At 42.9% G+C, this 19,219-nt stretch overlaps 1 protein-coding gene and 2 long non-coding RNA genes across 4 annotated transcripts in view; 2 read left to right on the top strand and 1 right to left on the bottom strand.

Moving 5' to 3' along the window:
• Positions 1 to 19,219, top strand: part of LOC115590542 (uncharacterized) — a 518,602-nt gene that overhangs the window by 292,427 nt on the left and 206,956 nt on the right. The gene's annotated exons all lie outside the window — the stretch shown is intronic.
• Positions 126 to 2,773, bottom strand: LOC115590577 (uncharacterized). Of its 2 annotated transcripts, XR_003985780.1 has the most exons (4): positions 2,435 to 2,773; positions 1,862 to 1,905; positions 316 to 504; positions 126 to 178 (listed from the first exon to the last, which is right to left on the bottom strand). It is a non-coding gene; the product is annotated as an uncharacterized LOC115590577 (long non-coding RNA). The 2 variants fall into 2 exon arrangements; XR_003985779.1 differs by lacking the exon at positions 126 to 178 and having other exon boundaries at positions 205 to 504.
• Positions 8,524 to 9,726, top strand: LOC115590576 (uncharacterized). The gene is made up of 2 exons (XR_003985778.1): positions 8,524 to 8,743; positions 8,889 to 9,726. It is a non-coding gene; the product is annotated as an uncharacterized LOC115590576 (long non-coding RNA).

Below are 19,219 nucleotides of genomic sequence, written 5' to 3' on the forward strand. Positions count from 1 at the left end.
CAATGTACAACATATGATGGGATTCTGAAATTAGGACAGAAAGGAATAGAGGTGAGACATGATCATTGATGAATATTAAAATGAATAAATGACAGATTTAGTGATATTTTCATAACTATTTATTCACCACATCAATAAACAGCACAGCAACACAGAATATTTCCTCAAACATGGCAACCTTTAAAAAGTGAAAGGAGACAGAGAAAGAATGGTGAGAAAGAACAACACTTGCTGGACTTACTTATATGATCACAGTACTGATATCTAGAAGAATTTGGGAAAATAGTTGTGTCATATACTCTATACAGTTATTACTTAGAGGAACCTCCTGAACAATGTATGATGGGATCCTGAAAAATAGGACACAGAAGAACAGTGATGAGATGAATATTAAAATGTATACATGACAGACTGTGATTAAGTGATATTTTCACAGACACCTTAGACCTCCACAGCAGCAACACTCAGCACAGCAACACAGAACATTTCCTCAAACATGGCAACCTTTAAAAAGTGAAAGGAGACATACAGAGAAATGTGAGAAAGAATGACACCTGATGGACTTGCTCAGATGATGTCAGTACTGGTATCTTCAAAAACAGTTGAATCATGTTTTCTATATTTCATTTCATTTCATTTCTTTATTCACATGAGTTAAAATCATATACAGCTTACTCTTTTAAATCTGTAATAATCTTATGTGAAATGGGACACCCTAGGAAGCTTAAAAAGCTTATTAAGAGGGGCCCAGGCACAAAGTAGATACAAGTAAAAATAAAAAAATTACATAGAATACATTTTCACATATATACACTTACATGTACATATAACACTCTCAACCATACACACCCAAACAAGAGATACCCTAACCTAAAGCTACTCCTAACATGGTCCAAGTGGTCACGTTACCAACAGTCCAAGAAGAATTATACTACAGTGTAGGAAAGAGAAATTGCCATATCAAGATCATGACTGAGAATATTTCAGCAACAGCTGCCTCCTTAGTCTATTTTATCTATTTAGTTATAGATGGGGACATTTGCATGTCTCTATCAAGATTGTTCCATACCTGTGGACCTTTACAAACAATACTGAGACTGGTATATTTGAGTTTGCGATTTTTACCCTTAATAAGATGCTTCTTCCTAGTCTGATATGAATGCAGAGGAAAGGAAATTGGAATCAGGTCACAAAATCTTTCATTGAGCTTATTAACAACACAAAACATAGTACAAGCATTATGAAAAGTATTAAGTTCAGTAATTTTCAGGAGGCCATAGCCATGAAAAAGTGGGTCGGAAGGAGCGTCAAATTTAGCCCAAGACATAGCTCGAATGATCTTCTTTTGCAGAATTTTCAAATTCCCCAAGTGGCTGGGGAATGTATTGCTCCAAATAATATTGCAGTAATTAAGATGTGGTTCAAATAATGACCGATATAATGTTACAAGTGCTTCACCAGGTAAAAAATGCCTTAACTTAAAAAATAGTCCGACATATTTTGATAATTTTTTGGTTAATACATCAATATGCCCCCTGAAATTTACGAACTCGTCCATTTGAACTCCCAGGAATCTAGTGGTCTTCACTCTCTCAATAGGGCTGTCATTTATTTTAATATCAATAAGTTCAAGGTTGCTTCAATTTCTGTTTGACCGAAAAATTATAAAGTTTGTCTTATTTAAATTTAGTGACAATTTATTGCATTTTAACCATGTATCAACTGTGATCAATTCAACATTTAAATTCTTTTGCAGATCGTGTATGTTCTTGTGTGATAAGAAAAAATTTGTATCATCTGCGAACAGAACTTTGTGTAGAATGTTAGAACAGTGTATAAAGTATAAAGTATACGTACTTACTTAGAGGAAACCACGGCAGGCTTCCAAAAATGAGTGACAGCATCCTATAAGAGACAGTGAGAGGTTAAGGCTGGAAGAAAACAGCTGTCCCATATAAACAATACCTCATTCTTATCTTTATTCCACCTAGTGTCCTATGCATTAAGACCTATTAAGATGCACTATTTCTAATTAAATCTAATATAAGCATTTTCTAAGAACTTTACTTGGTTGCACTCAAGTTAGATGCAAAACTTTTATGTTGGACTGTACTTTGTGCAATGACAAGGTTTAATCTAATCTTATCTGATACATTATAATGAGTGTTTTGATAACTTTATTTTACCTCATCAGGCTACAAAAACAGCTCGCTCTTCTCAGCTGCCCTGTCACTGACTATGTCGGAGTCCAATGACATGCGAATGTCCTTTTCAGTGGGCATCAGCATAAACATCTCCAGCTTGCTAGTTAGCGTGCACAGCTAGCTAAACTTGTAACTGACTGTGTTAACAGTTAACAAGCACAACGAAAATAAACTACACCCAAACTTGATTCATATCTAACCCAGGTAGACCGCAGTTTATCACTTCTTACCTGAAGTTCAGATTCCCTTCCACTCGCACCGGCGGACGCCGCGGGTCTCTCCTCCTCCTGCCTCCCCTTCCCCTCATCCACCTGACGGCCACCTCCGCCATCATTAACGTTACCTGCGGCCGCTTCGGATGCCGCTGCTGCTGAAGACGAAGCTCCGCCATAGCCACAAGCAAACCTCTGTGCAAATGCCTGAAGGGCCTGTCTCTTTTTCGCTCAATTCTTTTCCGCGCCTCCTTTCCGCTGAGTGCTGTTCTCCATTTTCGTGATCTTCTCTCTCTGTATGATTGATTGATTGACAGCCGAGGGCCAAGAGGGAAGGCATCGGCCCTCTGCTGTAATTGGTCCAGCCCGAAGTCAATCATGACTAATGGGCCGATCTACCAGTTTTGTGTACCAATAGCTATCATGATTAATACCATTACTATAATACTAGTACCATTAGTTAAAAAAAAAAAAAAAAAAAAAAAAAAAAGGCCCGGCCCAAAATCACCATCGGCCCTCCGGGCAAATGCCCGGTATGCCCGATGGCCAGTCCACCCCTGCCCATGGTGAACTGTTTGACGTGAAACAGCATGTCCCCTATTTATTTTTCAGGGAGTTGGCAACCCTAGTCCAGCCGGACTTTACTGAGGTTCACCCAGTGTGAGCAGCAGGAGGACGGTCAGCTCACCTCCCAGAGCCTCGCTGAATCCCTGACAACTGATTTAGGGGCCGTCATTAAATTACTTAGCAGAAATATATTAATACAGAATAATTGCAGTTTTTTCCAATATCTTCCATGTCATGTGACCCAGTGGCTCCAAACCAGCAGCAGATTCTATTAGTAAACTGGAGAAATGAGACAGCTCTTTTTATTGTACTTTAGTGCTTCCTCTATTTTATATGAATATTAATATGCAGAAATGATTATTTTTTTCCCAATAGCTTCCTTGTCATGTGGCCCACTGACTTCTCAAACAGATTCTGTTTCCATAAAAAATCTAAGAAAATAATGGTAAAAAAGTTCTCTAATGATTAAGAGGTTAACATATTTTCAAACAGCAATGTCAACTTCTACACTATTTGGCTATCTCTTAGATTCTGATTCTGAAATTCTGACAATGAATTTTTTTTCAAAATTCTCACCAGTAGTCACCATTTAAAGGGTTATTTTCAAAAAACCCAGTTAAATGAGCAGTTAAAGAGGATCACAGTCAGGGCCGCCTTAACCTAATGTTAGGCCCCGGGGCTGAGAGGTTTTGTAGGCCCTCCATCCCCTCGATTTATAGAGTCTCATTTTAAAAAGCGTAATATCTAGGTAATCTACATCACAAAATGCAGTAGTTTCTTTCGAGACATACAACAGTGAATTTTCCCTCTTTGAGCCAGAAAACACCATAATATTGTTATTAACATATCACTGAGCCCACTTGAGTAGAAACACAATACACTTTATTTAAGAACCACACACAGCAACTTATGGTGATAATAAAACCAAAATGTGTGCAAATATGATTTCAAACGATATTATGAAAAACAACACCAACCATCATCTGTCTGCACAAACATTGATAATAACTAATAACGGCATAAGCGAAGAACAGCAACAGATCAAAGTTAGTGACCTGTTCTCTGGCCTCAGTGGGCCTGTGAACCAATCACATGCACCTGCACACACACACTCCATTCAGCCCCATGGATAGCAACATGGCCTAATGCCAGGTGCCAAAAAGATGAAACTGAGCAACATTTACAGGAGGTTTGCAGTATAATCTAAAAACATAATTTAATTTGCGGAAACAGAAATATATTCTGTGCTCAATAAATGTATTTGCATGTTTGCTTTTATGCATTTTAAGGTGCAATAATAACCCCTGCACTCTCACAGACTCTTGCTGGCTGCGCTGCAGATCACTCACTCTTGCTCTCAATCTCTCCTTCTGTGCGCTCAACTTCGCCTGTACACTGGCTCAAGTTAGCACTGCGTTAACAACAGCTAATCTGAATTTAGCGTCTGATCTCCAAGTCTCCCACTGGGTTGACTTTGTGGCACATTTATATGGCTGTGCCAACTTGAGCGAGTATTCGCCATCATTGCTGCACTCTGACCTCTGCTGCAGCGGCGCAGTTACGCGCGTCTCCGAGTGACACCTCCATCCCGATACAAGTCCAGCAGGCTCCACATTGATATAGTAAATAGCTACCCGCAGTGACTCCACCTTGCTGAGTCGTTTGTCTTTCAGCTCCTGCGGCAGATGCTTTCTGAGCTGCGCGTGGCCTTCATTTACGCAGCGCACTCGAGCCGCTCCTTTTGCGGATGAACGCAGGCTGAAGGAGTAATCACACACGCCGAGGAGTCCGTGAAAGGAGAAATACGAGAACCGTGTGTAGGGTAAACTCTGGCCGAGTTACGGGGTCGAGGTATGCGGTGTCCAGGTGGAAGGGCAGTCCGAGTCGGAGCGCATCCTTGTTGTGCGCTCCGGTGTGGAGAAGTCATGGAGAGCAAGCGTGGACATATGAAACAGGCTCCACTAACGCCTCTCTATTAATTAAAAAGGATAGAACATGTTTGCATGGGGTGTGATCCATCATGTTAGCATCTTTACTTTGACAGGACTCCATTTTCGCCCAATAAGCGCGCACTTTTGCATCAGTATTGTTTCCCCTGCGGCCCGGGTCACTGTTACATGGGTCATTTGACTCGTCTACCCCTGACTGCTTTGCAGCCTGGTCCTTTCTCTGGGGCCCGTGTGCTCCCCCCTCCTCCTGCCCTCCACTGCTGCGGGCGGTCCCCTGCTCCTCTCCAGCTACATCCACCTGCGCGGCCTGCGCATCCTCCGCTCCCTCCGGTGTGTGAGATAGCGAGCTTCCCCTGGTGCTGGCTCCATCTTCAGCAGCAGCTGGTTTAAAAAAGCATTGGGATGCTCTTCAGTAATTCTTTTTCGCCCAACTCTTTCTTAATAAGTTTTTTTCTTTTCTGGGCACCACTCTCAAACGTCCTCCCCGACATTTTCCACTAAATGTCAATCAATCATAGAGGGACACACCTCAAAACTAACTATAGACATTCTGATAGGTCAGCCCACGGGCCATAGGCTATGGGGCCACGTGGGTAACTCCTAATTTGGATCAATCAGCAGCCACGTAAGGTGCGATTAGAGTGATTGACAGAAAACCTGACAAGTTACAAAACAATATGATCTTTTCAGCTCATTGTGAACCTGAACTTGGGAGGCCCCTGAACGCGTGAGGCCCCTGGGCTTCAGCCCAGGTAAGCCCGTGCATTAAAGCGGCCTTGATCACAGTGCTGCAGCTGAAGAAGATACAGTCTGTCTTTGGGATCCCAGGTAGAATCACTACTGTATCAATCACAGTTAACATTAAGTTAAGTTGTTGTTTATTAAGATGAGATTTGACATTGGGTTAAGAAAGGCAAATAAAAATGACCTGTTAAAATCATGAATGATGTCTGTGTGAGTTAGTTGTGACTGTCTGGTTTTGATTTCCTTTGTTGTAGAGTATACACTGGCGATCGGTTTCTGGCCGCTGTGGGACGACGAGCTGCTGACTGACCGTGGACTCAAAGATGGATCAACCATTCAGTTGAACAGAGAGACACACTGCTGTGGTCGTGTAAGTAGTGGAATGGGTGACAGGGACGGTGGAAATCGAAGTATGGACTGCGTGGACATACATATGTTAACAGGAAGTGATGTCAGCAGTGAGTCAGCACCACATCCTCAACCAGCAGCAGTGGAAGATCTCCACAAGGATTCATGCTGAAGACTTCAGACAGCAAAACAAGTCACACAGGTGGACAGATCAGTGTTTTCTACATCACATTAACAGTCTAACTGGTACAATGACTGGAGTAAATCAGCTCCACTGAGTCTTAAAGAAGGCTGATGTTATCCTGCTCTGTCCTCACCATGACTTATTATCATCTGGGGACACAAAGACACATTTTGACTCGTCGTCACAGTTCAGATATTTGTCTAAAATCATCCGTTGTGCAAAGCTGTCCACTTCTTGACCCTTTTACTGAGAACTAAAGTCAAGATATTAAATGTGGCATCATGTATGTAGGTAAAGGGTCAACTGTTTTAATACCAGTGTTGGTCAAGTTACTTTCAAGATGCAATTTAATACATATTATTAGTTACCTTCATTTTAAAGTATATCATATTACAATATTACAGTCTGTGTAGAGTAATTTACTACCTATTACACTACCGTTTAGTTACTTTCAACAAGTGTGCTCTGAGGATTAGTCTTCATCATCAGGCCTACCACATACGGCTCATTTCAGTCACACTGAAGACTGAGACTGAACAAATATGTTACAGGCTTGTCTATATTAAACACACAGAGCCTTTATTAATGTGGTCATGTTGGTGTGGATGGGTTCTTAAAAAACTACAAAGATGACTTCACTTCAGTCTGTAACGCGGCTTGTAACGCGTAACATGGCATAACACATGACAGAAATATTATTAGGAATGTGATATATTACTCCGTTACAGCTAATAGAAATGTATTACTCTATATATACTACAGATATGACTCTATACAAACTACATATACTACAGATGTTATAAACTATATATACTCTATTACTCTATATACATCATATGTACTACAGATATTACTCTCTATATGCTATATTTACTCCATATATTAATCTAAGAATGAAGCTGTTTTGGTACTGAGGTTTAAAAGTGCATTAAGTGATTCCAGAGAGAGATAGTGGATTGTTTGGGTTGGTAGCTCGCCAGCAACTGAAAGCATTAATATTTAACGATCAACTATTGTAACCAGAGTGACTCACATGTACTAACATGTCTGCATGGTCGCTCTGCTATCAAAACAAAGAGAGAAGCTCAGATCACTTCTGTTGGATGACTAAAAGGGCTCAAATCTTCCATTGTGCCTTTGAAACTGGACCTGATTGATTTATAATAATATGATTGTTACAGAATCATTTTTATTCTGATTGTTTGAGGATGATCTGTCTTGAGCTGTACTGTGTTTCATGACATTTCTTTGTTTCTTCTTCTACTGTTACTCTGACTGATGTGAGACTGACTGATGTGGCTGCAAACTTTTAACCAGCACACACAAATTATGTGTAATAACCTTTAAACAGCCGGTCTATCATTCTCTCCACTGGATCACAAGCATGTAAGGAGCAGTGGGGAGAAGAAGCTCACAAACTTTCAAATGTGTCTCTAAATCTCTGACTCTGAAAGTGTGTCAGAAAGACGTTTGTGTTGAGAAATGTGTGTGAAAACTTTGCTTGTCTGACGTCACTTATTTCAGTATTCACAGTGAACACATGACATTGACTGTAACACTGGCAGGACTGAACGTTTTTAACATGACTATATTAATATTTGATATCATTAATCTGATACTGCATGTGAATAAATGTTACTATCCAGCTGTTGTTTAACTCTCATTAATGCACAGATGATGTATTCAATACAATATTTCATTATTCAGAACATCCTGTACAAACCAGATGAGAAACACACAACTCAGACTGCTATTTCACTTTATTATGTGACATGTAAATTAAAGTTTGTGCTTTAATGCTACAGAGACATACTGCAGTAATCCAGAGGACTTTTGGCTGCAGTTCAACACAGTAACTCAACAGTCAGATTATTTTGCTGCTTCAAGTTCTTTCAGCTGATGACACTTCACTGCTTCTTACTTTATTACTTAGCAGCACTCATCAGTCACCCATTAACTTCAGACTCATAAATTAGAGCTCCACATTACTTTAAAGGAGATTTGACGTTAATAAATACATTATTATATACAGTATATAGGAAATTTGGCATGAGGACTTAGAAGTTTTTGCATGATTACCTGCTATCCTAAGCAACGTAATGATGTATAGAAAATTGTGCTTTTAATTTGTATTTAATTATTATCATTATTATTATTATTATTATTATTATAACAATAGATGACAAAATAAGTTGAAAATTATGGGCTACAAATTATGAGGTAAAAGCTAAAACAGATTTAACAGTAAAGAGGTGGGTGTATATTTCTTTAAATTTAGGGTTGAAAGTGAAAGTATTTTTTATTTGTTTCCTGTCAGTTGATCACAGCCTCGCCCTGTCTTATCATCTGCACCCGGTGAAGAGAGCAGCAGAGAGTGAACTCTACAGACAGACACCACAGAAATGGCTGTGAAAGTTTTTGTGAAAACCCTAACAGGGGAGACTTTGACCTTCATCTTTACTGAGGAAGAGTTTAAATGTACCAGAGTGCTGCAGCTGAAGACCAAGATAACACAGACTGGGGGAACACCTGCAGGTAAAATCACATTGGGTTATGCGACGACATGGTCACGATTGAAATAGAACGATATTTTAACAATTGTAATTGATATATTTCGGATTCAGTTTGGAGAAATGTTCTCAGTGCCTGTTGTTGACTTGCTTGTGTTTGTTTGTTGTAGAAAGTCAACAGCGACTGAGCTTCAATGGCCGGGAGCTAGAAGACCAGAGACTGCTGTCTGACTGTGGAGTCAAACCTGAGGACACCATTCACATGATTCCAGGAGGGGATGGGGCTGGCGTTTGTGCCACACAATAAATATTACTCTCTATATACTATAGATATTACTCTATATACTATAGATATTACTATATCAACTATTGTAACCAGAGTGACTCACATGCACTAACATGTCTGCATGGTCAGCTCTGCTATCAAATCATAGAGAGAAGCTCAGATCTTCTGGATTACAGTTGGATGACTAAAAGGACTAAAATCTTCCATTGTGCCTTTGAAACTGGACCTGAGTGATTTATAATAATATGATTGTTACAGAATCATTTTTATTCTGATTGTTTGAGGATGATCTGTCTTGAGCTGTACTGTGTTTCATGACATTTCTCTGTTCTTTCTTCTACTGTTACTCTGACTGATGTGTGACCGACTGATGTGGCTGCAAACTTTTAACCAGCACACAAATTATGTGTAATAACCTTTAAACAGCCGGTCTATCATTCTCTCTACTGGATCACGAGCATGTAAGGAGCAGTGGGGAGAAGCAGCTCACAAACTTTCAAATGTGTCTCTAAATCTCTGACTCTGAAAGTGTGTCAGAAAGACGTTTGTGTTGAGAAATGTGAGTGAAAACTTTGCTTGTTTGACGTCACTTATTTCAGTATTCACAGTGAACACACGACATTGACTGTAACACTGGCAGGACTGAACGTTTTTAACATGACTATATTAATATTTGATATCTTTAATCTGATACTGCATGTGAATAAATGTTACTATCATGCTGTTGTTTAACTCTCATTAATGCACAGATGATGTATTCAATACAATATTTCATTATTCAGAACATCCTGTACAAACCAGATGAAAAACACACAACTCAGACTGCTATTTCACTTCATTATGTGAAGTGTAAATTACAGTTTGTGCTTTAATGCTACAGAGACATACTGCAGTAATCCAGAGGACTTTTGGCTGCAGTTCAACACAGTAACTCAGTCAGATTATGTTTACTTTTGCTACTTCAAGTGCTTTCAGCTAATGACACTTCACTGCTTTTATTTTATTACTTAGCAGCACTCATCAGTCACCCATTAACTTCAGACTCATAAATTAGAGCTCAACATTACTTTAAAGATTTGACAATAATAAATACATCATTTACAGGAATTTTGATATAAGGACTTTCAATTTGCATTAGATATCAATAATAATAATAATAATGACAAAATACATTGAAAAGTATGGGCTACAAATTGTGAGGTAAAAGCTAAAACAGTAAAGAGGTTGGTGTATATTTTTTTAAATCTAAGGTTGAAGGCAGGCACATGCACACATAGGGCCCAAGGGGTATTTGAGCCCCTGCCCTTTTTGCCTCATGTTAAAAAGTGCTATTCTTAATAAAAGAATACTAGATTTCCTTGAGGAACGCTCCGTCTTGAGTAAAGGTCAAATTGGCTTCCTCCCAAAACACCGCACCACCGACCATGTATATACTCTTCACACTTTAATTAACAAACAATGTACACCAAACAAAAAATGGTAAAATATTCACTTCTTTGATTGATATTGATATCATTAAAGTAATTCTATCTATCTATCTATCTATCTATCTATCTATCTATCTATCTATCTATCTATCTATCTATCAAGAAAGCTTTCGACTCTGTTTGGCATGAAGGGCTCTATTACAAGTTTCTACACTGTGGTATAGGGGGCAAAATGTATGATCTGGTTAAATGAATGTATTTGGAAAATATGTGTGCTGTTAAAATTAAAACAAACTGAATTCTTCACCCAGAGAAGAGGTGTACGCCAGGGCTGCAATTTAAGTCCGACTTTATTTAATGTGTATGATGAACTTGATTAGATGGATCAGTGTGCTGCTCCTGGCCTCTCCCTCCAGCTAGAGAGGTGAAGTCTCTGTTTTATGCTGATGACCTTGTTCTACTGTCCCCCACTTGTCACGGCCGGATCAAAACCATGACAAATAATAGGAGACAACACTAGAAGTTAACGCAAGTAAATCATAATTTATTGAAACTAACTCAACAACCCACATATCAATGTGAAAACAAAACAATAAAGAGCATGGAGAGCGGAGAGCAGGAGTTCTCCCTTGTCCTCCCTCTCTCTCGCAGAGCCTAGTGCGGTGTGTTCTTATAGTACTGGGAACAACGGGCCCAGGTGTTCCCAGCACCTAACGACGCCCGAACCCCTCCTGCTGGGCATCTGCAACACAAAGAATATCAACAAACAGCCCAACAGCACCAGAGGCATGGCCGTCACACACTGAACAAGGACTACAGCAACAGCTAGTAGAAAAGTACTGTCAGAACTGGGCCCTGGCAGTAAATATGAAGAAAACTGATGTCATGATCTTTCAAAAATGCCACAGATGTCGGGAAAACAAACACCAATTTACCATAAATAATCATATAATTGAATGAGTTAAACCTACCTTGGTATAACTATTACAGCATCAGGGAGTTTCAACGTGGCAGTGAATGCACTAAAAGAAAAAGCTCGAGGAGAAATGTTATAATTTCCAAATTCCAGTCAAAATCTGGCTTAAAATATTTGATAGTGTCATCCAGCACATTGCGCCGTACGGTAGTGAAGTCTGGGGTCCACTCAGTCATCAGTTCTATACCCGATCCTGAGCAGGTTCAGGCTCAGTGACCACAAACTGACAATCCAAACAGGAAGACACAAAAAATCACGGCAACCAAAAGAAAACAGAACTTGAGGTGAGGTCGAGACAGAGATGCACTTTCTCCTACAATGTAAAAAATTCACGATACAAGAAACATTTATTTTAACAAATTCAACTCTATAATCTCAGATTTCAAAGAGCTGAATGACCACTCAAAATTAGAAATACTCCTGGGAGAAGGGGACAAGGCATATCTTGCTGCCCAATGAATATCAACATGCCACAACCCGAGGGACAGCAAGTGACCGACACACACACACACACACGCACACACACACACACACACACACAGGAGATACTGTACATATAATTAATGTAAATCAATAATCAATCTTGGTGTTGTGTTGGTGTTATGTTTATTCTTATGGTCGAGTGTTTGGACAGATGCTTTGGCAATATTGTTGTTGAGACTTTCATGCCAATAAACCCCCCTTTCAATTCAATTCAATTCAATTCAATTCAATTCAATTCAATTGAGAGAGCGAGAGAAGCCGCTGCCTCATCAGAACTCCATCACGCACGTAGATGAGACGTGGCAGTGGAGCGACTTGAACCTTTGTCAGTTAGAAATCCATTAACATAACTTCCTTATGGGGGCTAACAAGTTGCCTTCCACTTATTCAACGTGCTTAAATATGATTCATATTTCAGAAAAGCACCCATTTGTGCTTGTTAAGCTAACTGCTTGTTAGTGAGAGTTAAGAATTATCTGACAGCTGTCTGTGTCGGCTGTTTACTTTCCACAAATCTTAAACTTCTTCCAGATATTGAGTTTATTGTGACTTTGCTGTTGTAAACATTGTTGTTCTACTAACAGTCACAGTAGTCATTTGTGTGTTATGTGTGACCGACTGATGTGGCTGCAAACTTTTAACCAGCACACACAAATTATGTGTAATAACCTTTAACAGCCAGTCTATCATTCTCTCTACTGGATCACGAGCATGTCAGGAGCAGTGGGGTGAAGCAGCTTGCAAACTTTCAAATGTGTCTCTAAATCTCTGACTCTGAAAGTGTGTCGGAAAGACGTTTGTGTTGAGAAATGTGTGTGAAAACTTTGCTTGTTTGACGTCACTTATTTCAGTATTCACAGTGAACACATGACAATGACTGTAACACTGGCAGGATCGAACATTTTTCACATGACTATATGTATATTTGATATCTTTAATCTGATACTGCATGTCAATAAATGTTACTATCCTGCTGTTGTTTAACTCTCATTAATGCACAGATGATGTATTCAATACAATATTTCATTATTCAGAACATCCTGTACAAACCAGATGAGAAACACACATCTCAGACTGCTATTTCACTTCATCATGTGACGTTTAAATTGAAGTTTGCGCTTTAATGCTACAGAGACATACTGCAGTAATCCAGAGGACTTTTGGCTGCAGTTCAACACAGTAACTCAACAGTCAAATTATGTTTACTTTTGCTGCTTCAAGTGCTTTCAGCTGATGACACTTCACTGCTTTTATTGTATTACTTAGCAGCACTCATCAGTCACCCATTAACTTCAGACTCATAAATTAGAGCTCCACATTACTTTACAGAAGATTTGACGTTAATAAATGCATTATTGTCTACAGCATACAGGACTTTTGACACCTCTTACCCAAAGAATGTAATGATGTACTACGACAATTGATATATTTAAAGTAAAAAGGTTGGTGAATATCTCTTTAAATTGAAGGGTGAAAGTTAAGCTACTTTTAACTTTGTTTACTGGTCAGTTGAACACAGCTGCACACTGTCTTATCATCTGCACCCAGTGAAGAGAGCAGCAGAGGCTGCAGACAGACGCCACAGGAATGTCGGTGAAATTTTTTTGTGAAAACACTGACGGGGGAGACTTGGACCTTCGTCTTTCCTAAGGAACAGTTTAAAAGAACCACTGTGCTGCAGCTGAAGAAGAAAATAAGAGAGATTTGGGGAACACCAGGTAAAATCACCTTGAGTTATGAGATGTTATGGTCAGAGTCAGAGTCTGGTCATGATTGAAATAGAGAGACATTGTTAAGAATTATAAAGTGCCTGTTTTTGACGTCTTTCTGTGTGCTTGTTACAGAAGATCAACAGCAACTGATTTTCGCTGGTCGGGAGCTAGAAGACCAGAGACTGCTGTATGAATATAGAGTCGAACATAAGGCCACCATTCACTTAGTTCAAAGACGAATGGGTGACAGGGAGGGCAGAAATCAAAGTATGGAAACACTCTGTTTTCAAAATGTATATGTTGGTCAAATGCTCTATTTTTAAATCCTAATATTTGATGTCATTGGATTTAAAGTTACTTGTTATAGGAGTTCAATCCCAGACCAATGAGCCTACATTACCCACAATGCAGCACTAAGCCTCTCAGTCTAAAATCTGTCAGGTTACTGAACGTTCCTTTTAGATCTTCTCGGAACTTGTCCACCTTGTGTTTTGGTGAGGTGGACTCTCTGAGTCCTCTACAGTCTCTTTGATTTACAGTAGACTGTGGACATTGTTTATATGTGGCGGACCCTGCCACTTCAAACAGTGTTCTTGGGACCTTATTTTCCTCTGAGAACAGCTTGTTTGCTCACTTAAGGAACAAATAAATATATCCAGAAAACTAAGATCGGTTCACAAGCCCCTAATGACAGAAAAAACATCAAGGACGTTCACGTCGCCCGGATTGGCGTCACCGGGGCCCCACCCTGGAGCCAGGCCTGGGGTTGGGGCTCGCAGACGAGCGCCTGGTGGCTGGGTCTTTGCCCACGGGACCCGGCTGGGCGCAGCCCGAACGAGCAACTTGGGCCCGCCCTCCCGTGGGCTCACCACTCACGGGAGGGTTCAGAAGGGGCAGGTGCAGTGGGATATGGGTGGCAGTCGTGGGCGGGGGCCCCGGCAACCCAATCCCCGGATGGTGACTCTAGCCATGGGGACATGGAATGTCACCTCGCTGGGGGGGAAAGAGCCTGAGCTGGTGCGGGAGGTTTAGCGGTACCGGCTAGAAATAGTCGGGCTCACCTCCACGCACAGTCTGGGCTCTGGAACCCAACTCCTTGAGAGAGGCTGGACTCTCTTCTACTCTGGAGTTGCCCGCGGTGAGAGGCGGCGAGCTGGTGTGGGCTTGCTTATAGCCCCTCAGCTCAGCCGCCATGTGTTGGAGTTTTCCCCAGTGAACGAGAGGGTCGCTTCCCTGCGCCTTCGGGTCCGGGATAGGACTCTCACCGTTGTCTCGGCTTATGGGCCGAACAGCGGTGCAGAGTACCCGGCCTTCTTGGAGTCCCTGGGAGGGGTACTGGAGAGTGCTCCAACCGGGGACTCCGTCGTTCTACTGCGGGACTTCAACGCCCACGTGGGCAGCGACAGTGTTACCTGGAAGGGTGTGATTGGGAGGAACGGCCTCCCCGATCTGAACCTGAGTGGTGTTTTGTTACTGGACTTCTGTGCTAGTCACGGTTTGTTCATAATAAACACCATGTTCAAGCATAAGGGTGTCCATATGTGCACATGGCACCAGGACACCCTAGGCCGGAGGTCAATGATCGACTTTGTGGTCGTGTCATCTGACCTCTGGCCGTAATTCTTGTACACTCGGGTGAAGAGAGGGGCTGAGCTGTCAACTGATCACCACCTGGTGGTGAGTTGGATCCGCTGGCGGGGGAGGAAGCTGGACAGACCTGGCAGACCCAAACGTATCGTGAGGGTCTGCTGGGAACGTCTGGTGGAACCCTCTGCCAGGGAGATCTTTAACTCCCACCTCCGGGAGAGCTTTGACCAGATCCCGAGGGAGGTTGGGGACATTGAGTCCGAATGGACCATGTTCTCCACTTCCATTGTTGAATCCGGTGGTGGACCCCGGAAGTAAGGGTTGCTGTCAAGCTGAAGAAGGAGTCCTACCGAGCCTGGTTGGCCCAGGGGACTCCTGAGGCAGCTGACGGGTACCGGCAGGCCAAGCGTGCGGCAGCAAGGGCAGTCGCGGAAGCAAAAACTCGGGTCCGGGGAGAGTTCGGGGAGGCCATGGAGGAGGAATACCGGTCGGCCTCGAAGAAATTCTGGCAAACCATCCGGCGCCTCAGGATGGGGAAGCAGACGTCCACCAACACTGTTTACAGCAGAGTCCTGCACGGGTTCGGGTACCCGCGGGTACCCGACGGGTGACCCGCACAATTTGGATGAAACGGGTGAAAAATAATGTCCTGTGTCGGACACGGGTGCGGATCGGGTCGGACGCCTAGAGAGTGCGGGTCGGGTTTTGCGATTGTCATTTTCATGGCGTCAGGTGCAAAAAAAAAAATAAAAAATCATTAGCGACACATCTACAAAAATATGCCTGCATTTCAAAATGATAAGCATGTACCGTATTGACCCGAATATAGGACGAGGTTTTTTTCGATGGAAATTATGTGACAAAGTGGGGTCGTCTTATAATCGGGGTCTAACCGTTGACACATGCTGATAGTTGTCTGGGTCGCTACACGACCGCAACAGCAGAGGGCGCCAGCTTATTGTAGAGACGTCACTGACACTGTGGCTGGGGTTATCTGACAATCACAGCGGAGAAGAAGTGACAGGAGATGAAAAATGGAGAGACGCGGTTATTTTATGGAGCAAAGTGGATCAAGTGGGGCAAGTTAACAGACATCTGAGGCGGAGCTATGATGCTAATTTTAAGATAATGGTGATCAATGCAGCGGAGGCGCCAAACAACTTTCAGCCAGCCAAGAAATATGGAGTTATGGAGTGTAACGTCCGAAGATGGCGGGTCCAAAAAGACCGTCTGAAAACGCTAACAGTAAGAGAAAAGCTTATCGTGGTCCTCTAAGCGGCCGCTTCCAAGAGACTGGCAGGAGGGTATGTGAATTTGTTATTGAGAAACGAATTTTGGTTATCAGAGTCTTTTTCTGAAGATTAATCTTGAAACGAGTGGTCGTCTTATAATCAGGGTCGTCCTATATTAGGGTCAATACGGTATATTTCATATGAGCTCATTCATGCGTGCTTGCGCCCTCCCAGAACTCCCATTCCCCACGCTGGCTTACTTTCATTTTTAAAAATTGCGTCAGTCTAATTTTGCTTCGGGTGCGGGTCGGGCGTCGGTATCAATTTATAGCGGGTCGGCTCGGGTGCGGAATGTAAATTGTGCTACTGTCGGGAAACGGGTCGGATGCGGTTTTAAGTACAACGGGTACGGGCGGGTGCGGGTTTGCAAAATAAGACCCGTGCAGGACTCTGGTTTACAGTGGAGGTGGGGAGCTGTTGACCTCAACTGGGGACATCGTCGGGCGGTGGAAGGAATACTTCGAGGATCTCCTCAATCCCACTGACACGCCTTCCATAGAGGAAGCAGAGGCTGGGGACTCAGAGGTTGACCCATCCATCACCCAAGCCGAAGTCACTGAGGTAGTCCGGAAACTCCTCAGTGGCAAAGCACCGGGGGTGGATGAGATCCGCCCTGAGTACCTCAAGTCTCTGGATGTTGTGGGGCTGTCTTGGCTGACACGTCTCTGCAGCATTGCATGGCAGTCGGGGACAGTGCCTCTGGACTGACAGACTGGGGTGGTGGTCCCCCTATTTAAAAAGGGGGACCGGAGGGTGTGTTCCAACTATCGGGGGATCACACTCCTCAGCCTCCCTGGGAAAGTCTATTCCAGGGTACTGGAGATGAGAATTTGGCCGATAGTCGAACCTCAGATCCAGGAGGAACAATGCGGTTTTTGTCCTGACCGTGGAACACTGGACCAGCTCTATACCCTCCGCAGGGTGCTCGAGGGTTCATGGGAGTTTGCCCAACCAGTCCACATGTGTTTTGTGGACTTGGAGAAAGCATTCGACTGTGTCCCTCGTGGCATTCTGTGGGAGGTGCTCCGGGAGTACGGGGTCGGAGGCCCTCTGTTAAGGGCTGTACGGTCCTTGTACGACCGGAGCAGGAGCTTGGTTCGCATTGCCGGCAGTGAGTCAGACCTGTTCCCAGTGCATGTTGGACTCCGGCAGGGCTGCCCTTTGTCACCGGTTCTGTTCATTATTTTTATGGACAGAATTTCTAGGCGCAGCCACGGGCCGGAGGGGATCTGGTTCAGGAGCCACTGGATCTCATCTCTGCTTTTCGCGGATGATGTGGTCTTGTTGGCTCATTCGAGCCAGGACCTCCAGCATGTCCTAGGGCGGTTTGCAGCCGAGTGTGAAGCGGCTGGGATGAGAATCAGCACCTCCAAATCTGAGGCCATGGTTCTCGACCGGAAAAAGGTGGCTTGCTCCCTCCAGGTTGGGGGAGAGTTCCTGCCTCAAGTGGAGGAGTTTAAGTATCTTGGGGTCTTGTTCACGAGTGAGGGAAGGATGGAGCGTGAGATTGACAGGCGGATCGGTGCAGCAGCCGCAGTAATGCGGTCGTTGTATCGGTCTGTCGTGGTGAAGAGAGAGCTGAGCTGAAAGGCTCTCGATTTACCAGTCAATCTACGTTCCTACCCTCACCTATGGCCATGAACTTTGGGTCATGACCGAAAGAATAAGATCCCGGATACAAGCGGCCGAAATGAGTTTCCTCCGCAGGGTGGCACGGCGCTCCCTTAGAGATAGGGTGAAGAGCTCTGTCACCCGGGAGGAGCTCGGAGTAGAGCCACTGCTCCTCCACATCGAGAGGAGCCAGCTGAGGTGGCTCGGACATCTTTTTCGGATGCCCCCGGGACGCCTCCCTCGGGAGGTGTTCCTGGCATGTCCCGCCCGGAGGAGACCCTAAGGAAGACCCAGGACACGCTGGTGTGACTATGTCACTCAGCTGGCCTGGGAACACCTTGGGATCCTCCCGGAAGAGCTGGAGGCAGTGTCCGGGGAGAGGGAAGTCTGGGTGTCCCTGCTCAGGCAGCTGCCTCCGCGACCCGGCCCCGGATAAACGGACGAAAATGGATGGATGGATGGATATTGTAAATGTTATAAAAAAAATAAACTGATGATTATGATTTTTAATAACCAGACATCCCAAAAAGATTTAAAACATTTTCACAGTGAGAGTAAATAGGTGAGGTTAGCTGTCTCCAGGTGAGGTGGATACACGTTTTCTGGTGAATAAAAGTCTGATGTATGTTTTTTGTTAGATTTTTTTCATTTGAAGGATGAAAGTGAAAGTATTTCATTTTTCAGCTCATCGGTTTTCTGTTCAGGTGACCTGTTGTGCCAAATGAAGAGAGCAGTAGAAGCTACAGAAACCACAGAAATGGTTGTGAAAGTTTTTGTGAAAGGGTTTGAAGGGAAGACTTTGACTATCCTCTTTACTGAGGAAAAGTTTAAAAGCATCACCGTTCTGCATCTGAAGAAGAAGATAAGAGAGACTGAGGGGACACCAGGTAAAATCATTTTGTGCCATGCGATGACATGGTCACAACTGAAATAGAAAGACATTTTTAAGTATTATAAATTATATATTTGTGACAAATGTACAGTATGTAAGTCGCTTTGGACAAAAGCGTATGCTAAATACCCTAAATGTAAATGTAAATATTTTAGATTTATTTTGGAGAAATGTTCTTAGTGCCTGTTTTTGACTTGCTTGTGTGTGTTTGTTGTAAAAGATCAACAGCGACTGA

Source organism: Sparus aurata, chromosome 10, assembly GCF_900880675.1.
Source record: "Sparus aurata chromosome 10, fSpaAur1.1, whole genome shotgun sequence".
Classification (NCBI taxonomy): Eukaryota; Metazoa; Chordata; class Actinopteri; order Spariformes; family Sparidae; genus Sparus; species Sparus aurata.